Source organism: Lolium perenne, chromosome 7 (genome assembly GCF_019359855.2).
Source record: "Lolium perenne isolate Kyuss_39 chromosome 7, Kyuss_2.0, whole genome shotgun sequence".
Lineage (NCBI taxonomy): Eukaryota > Viridiplantae > Streptophyta > Magnoliopsida > Poales > Poaceae > Lolium > Lolium perenne.
In genome coordinates this window covers 53,759,822-53,765,821 of record NC_067250.2, presented here as the reverse complement: position 1 = coordinate 53,765,821, position 6,000 = coordinate 53,759,822, and positions in this window count along the sequence as shown.

Here is a 6,000-nt window from a genome sequence, read left to right as displayed (position 1 = left end):
GTTTTTATGTAAGTTTTGTTGTACCGGTTCATACTTGTGTTTGCTTCAAACAACCTTGCTAGCCAAAGCCTTGTACTGAGAGGGAATGCTTCTCGTGCATCCAAAACCTTGAGCCAAAAACTATGCCATGTGTGTCCACCATATCTACCTACTATGTGGTATTTCCTGCCATTCCAAGTAAGTACTTCATGTGCTACCTTTAAACAATTCAAAAGCTATTATCTCTTATTTGTGTCAATGTTTTATAGCTCATGAGGAAGTATGTGGTGTTTATCTTTCGATCTTGTCATTTACTTCTGACAGACTTTCACCAATGGACTAGTGGCTCATCCGCTTATCTAATTTTGCAAAAAGAGCTGGCAATGGGGTTCCCAGCCTCAATTAATTAACTTGCATTAATAATTCTCTTCACATGCTTTGCCCTGATCTATCCGTAAGCAACCTAATTTTGCAAATAGACACTCCTTCATGGTATGTGAATGTTGGAAGGCACCCGAGGATTCGGTTAGCCATGGCTTGTGTAAGCAAAAGGTTGGGAGGAGTGTCATCAATAATGAAACTAAAATACATGTGTAAACAAAAGAGAAGAGGGATGATCTACCTTGCTAGTAGAGATAACGTCCTTCATGGGAGCCGCTCTTGAAAGTCTGGTTGATAAGGTAGTTAGAGTACCCGCTACCATTCGTTGACAACAACACACACCTCTCAAAACTTTACTTTTATGCTCTCTACAAGATTTCAAAACTTAAAAAGCTCTAGCACATGATTTAATCCCTGCTTCCCTCTGCGAAGGGCCTTTCTTTTACTTTATGTTGAGTCAGTTTACCTACTTCTTTCCATCTTAGAAGCAAACACTTGTGTCAACTGTGCATTGATTCTTACATGCTTGCTTATTGCACTTATTATACTACTTTGTGTTGACAATTATCCATGAGATATGCATGTTGAAGTTGAAAGCAATTGCTGAAACTTAAATCTTCCTTTGTGTTGCTTCAAACCTCTTATTAAGAATTTATTGCTTTATGAGTTAACTCTTATGCAAGACTTTTTGATGCTTGTCTTGAAAGTACTATTCATGAAAAGTTTTGCTATATGTTATCTATTTGTTAGCAAACTATAGATCATTGCCTTGAGTCACTTCATTCATCTCATATGCTTAACAATAGTATGATCAAGATTATGTTGGTAGCATGTCACTTCAGAAATTATTCTTTTTATCGTTTACCTACTCGAGGGCGAGTAGGAACTAAGCTTGGGGATGCTTGATACGTCTCCAACGTATCTATAATTTCTGATGTTCCATGCTAGTTTTATGACAATACCTACATGTTTTGCTCACACTTTATAATGATTTCATGCATTTTCTAGAACTAACCTATTAACAAGATGCCGAAGTGCCAGTTCCTGTTTTCTGTTGTTTTTGGTTCCAGAAAGGCTGTTCGGGCAATATTCTCGGAATTCGACGAAACAAAGACCAAATATCTTATTTTCCCCGAAAGGTTCCAGAACACCGAAGGAGAGTCGGAGGCGGGCAGCAGGGGGCCCACACCATATGGCGGCACGGGTGGCCCCCTGGCCGCGCCAGCCTATGGGGAGGGGGCCCCGTGGCCCCTCCGACTCCGCCTCTTCGCCTATAAAGTCCCTCGCGACCTAAAAACCCGATACCAATTGACGAAACTCCAGAAAGACTCCAGGGGCGCCGCCGCCATCGCGAAACTCCGTTTCGGGGGATAGAATCTCTGTTCCGGCACGCCGCCGGGACGGGGAAGTGCCCCCGGAAGTCATCTCCATCGACGCCACCGCCTCCATCATGCTCCGTGAGTAGTTCCCCCACGGACTACGGGTTCTAGCTGTAGCTAGTTGGTACTCTCTCTCCCATGTACTTCAATACAATGATCTCATGAGCTGCCTTACATGATTGAGATTCATCTGATGTAATCGGTGTTGTGTTTGTTGGGATCCGATGGATTGTTACATTATGATTAGTCTATCTATATAAGTTTGTGAAGTTATTGTTGCTACAATCTTGTTGTGTTCAATGCTTTTCACTAGTGCACGAGTGGCATGATCTTAGATTTGAGCTCTATAATTATTGTTTAGATTGTATCTACAAGTTGTTTGCACATGTCTATGTCCGGAACCCGAGGCCCCTGAGTGACAGCAACTGGGATAACTGGAGGGGAAGGCTTAGATATGAGGATCACATGTTTTCACCAAGTGTTAATGCTTTGCTCCGGTGCTCTATTAAAAGGAGTACCTTAATTGCCAGTAGATTCCCTAGAGGCCCGGCTGCCACCAACTGGTAGGACAAAAGATGTTATGCAAGTTTCTCATTGCGAGCACGTATGACTATATATGGAAAACATGCCTACATAATTAATAGACTTGATGTTCTGTCTTAATGCTATTTCAATCCTATCAATTGCCCAACTGTAATTTGTTCACCCAACACTTGTTACTTGTTATTTGAGAGTTACCACTAGTGTAGATAGCTGGGAACCCCGGTCCATCTCTTATCATCATATACTCGTTCTATATGTCATTGGAAGTAGTATCAACTATTTTCTGGTGCCATTGCCTCTGTGTTACTGTTACTGCTGCTGTGTTACTGTTACTATTGCTCTCATATTACTGCTTCTTTCACATCACCCCTGTTACTAGTGATTTTCTAGGTGCAGCTGAATTGACAACTCAGTTGTTAATGCTTATAAGTATTCTTTACCTCCCCTTGTGTCGAATCAATAAATTTGGATGTTACTTCCCTCGAAGACTGTTGCGATCCCCTATACTTGTGGGTCATCAGGGGGATAAAGATGATAGAAAATCCACATCTGGATACGTATTCACCCTCGCAGGGGGAGCTATTTCGTGGAGAAGCTCCAAACAGACGATAGTTGCATCATCCACGATGTATGCAGAATTTATAGCATGTTATGAGGCCACGGGGCAGGCATTATGGTTAAAGAAATTTATACCCGACTTGAAAGTGGTAGATTGTATTGACAAACCACTAAAGATGTACTGCGACAATGAGCCTGCAGTATTTTATGCTCACAACAACAAGTCGAGTAATGCTACTAAACCGATTGAGGTTAAGTATTATGTTGTGAAACACAAGGTCCATGATCAAACTATAAGTCTCGAGCATATAAGGATAAAAGATATGCTTGAGAATCCTCTAACGAAAGGCTTACTGATACGTTTCCGACATATCGATAATTTCTTATGTTCCATGCCACATTATTGATGATATCTACATATTTTATGCATACTTTATGTCATTATTATGCGTTTTCCGGAACTAACCTATTGACGAGATGCCGAAGGGCCAGTTCCTGTTTTCTGCTGTTTTTGGTTCCAGAAATCCTAGTAAGGAAATATTCTCGGAATCGGACGAAATCAACGCCCAGCATCCTATTTTTCCACGAAGCTTCCAGAACACCCGAGAGTCACCAGAGGGGGGCCACTGGGCCCCCAGATGACAGGGCGGCGCGGCCCAGGGGGGGGCGCCCCCTAGTGTGTCGCCGCCTCGTCGCCCTCCCGACTCCGCCTCTTCGCCTATATAAAGGTCCCTGACCTAAAAACCACGACACGTTCGACGAAACCAGAGAAAACCTTCCAGAGCCGCCGCCATCACGAAGCCAAGATCTGGGGGACAGGAGTCTCTGTTCCGGCACGCCGCCGGGACGGGGAAGTGCCCCCGGAAGGCTTCTCCATCGACACCACCGCCATCTTCATCAACGCTGCTGTCTCCCATGAGGAGGGAGTAGTTCTCCATCGAGGCTCGGGGCTGTACCGGTAGCTATGTGGTTCATCTCTCTCCTATGTACTTCAATACAATAATCTCATGAGCTGCCTTACATGATTGAGATTCATATGATGATGCTTGTAATCTAGATGTCATTATGCTAGTCAAGTGGATTTTACTTATGTGATCTCCGGAGACTCCTTGTCCCACGTGTGTAAAGGTGACAGTGTGTGCACCGTGTGGGTCTCTTAGGCTATATTTCACAGAATACTTATTCACTGTTATGAATGGCAGAGTGAAGTGCTTATTTATATCTCTTTATGATTGCAATATGTTTTGTATCACAATTTATCTGTGTGCTACTCTAGTGATGTTATTAAAGTAGTTTATTCCTCCTGCACGGTGTAATGGTGACAGTGTGTGCATCGTGTAGTACTTGGCGTAGGCTATGATTGTGATCTCTTGTAGATTATGAAGTTAACTATTGCTATGATAGTATTGATGTGATCTATTCCTCCTTTCGTAGTGTGAAGGTGACAGTGTGCATGCTATGTTAGTACTTGGTTTGGTTATGTTGATCTGTTATGCACTCTAAGGTTATTTAAATATGAACATTGAATATTGTGGAGCTTGTTAACTCCGGCATTGAGGGTTCGTGTAATCCTACACAGTTAGTGGTGTTCATCATCCAACAAGAGGGTGTAGAGTCTAGCACCTATCTATTTATTCTGTTATGTGATCAATGTTGAGAGTGTCCACTAGTGAAAGTATGATCCCTAGGCCTTGTTCCTAAATACTGCTATCGCTGCTTCTTTACTGTTCTGTTACATGTTTACTTCCTGCAATATTACTACCATCAACTGCACGCCAGCAAGCACTTTTCTGGCGCCGTTACTACTGCTCATACTTATTCATACCACCTGTATTTCACTATCTCTTCGCCGAACTAGTGCACCTATTAGGTGTGTTGGGGACACAAGAGACTTCTTGCTTTGTGGTTGCAGGGTTGCATGAGAGGGATATCTTTGACCTCTTCCTCCCTGAGTTCGATAAACCTTGGGTGATCCACTTAAGGGAAACTTGCTGCTGTTCTACAAACCTCTGCTCTTGGAGGCCCAACACTGTCTACAAGAATAGAAGCACCCGTAGACATCAAGCACTTTTCTGGCGCCGTTGCCGGGGAGGAAAGGTAAAAGGCATTCATACTCCGGTCCCAGGTAATAAGTACTTTTCTGTTGCCGTTGTGCGTGTGCTCGAAGCTATTTCCTTTAGACATGCAATTGCATCTTTTTGTTTCTTGTTTACACTAGTTTGGCATAATGGACAACAATGAGCTTCTTATTCTATTTTCTGATTTAAGACATGGATGGTTTGATGCGAAAATTAAAAAACCTATGGAACATATTAGTATGAACGCTTTGAACACCATTGTTGCTAATGATATGGAAAATTTTAAGCTTGGGGAAGCTGGCTTTGATGAGCATGATATTTTTAGTCCCCCAAGCATTGAGGAGAAAATTTACTTTGATGATACTTTGCCTCCTATTTATGATGATTATAATGATATTGGTCTTTTAGTACACTTTGTTATGGAGGATAAATTTGATTATGATTACAATATGCCTCCTATATTTGATGATGAGAATAATAATGATAGCTACTTTGTTGAATTTGCTCCCACTACAACTAATAAAATTGATTATGCTTATGTGGAGAGTAATGATACTTTTATGCATGTGAATAAGAATGCTTTATGTGATAGTTATATTGTTAAGTTTGCTCATGATGCCACTGGATATTATTATGAGAGAGGAAAATATGGTTGTAGAAATTTTCATGTTACTAAAACACCTCTCTATGTGCTGAAATTTTTGAAGCTACACTTGTTCTATCTTCCTATGCTTGTTACTTTGCTCTTCATGAACTTGTTTATTTACAAGATTAATTTTCATAGGAAGCATGTTAGACTTAAATTTGTTTTGAATTTGCCTCTTGATGCTCTCTTTTGCTTCAACTACTATTTCTTGCGAGTGCATCATTAAAACTGCTGAGCCCATCTTAATGGCTATAAAGAAAGAACTTCTTGGGAGATAACCCATGTGTTTATTTTGCTACAGTACCTTTGTTTTATATTTGAGTCTTGGAAGTTGTTACTACTGTAGCAACCTCTCCTTATCTTATTTTATTGCATTGTTGTGCCAAGAAAAGTCTTTGATAATAAGGTTCATACTAGATTTGGATTACTGCGCAGA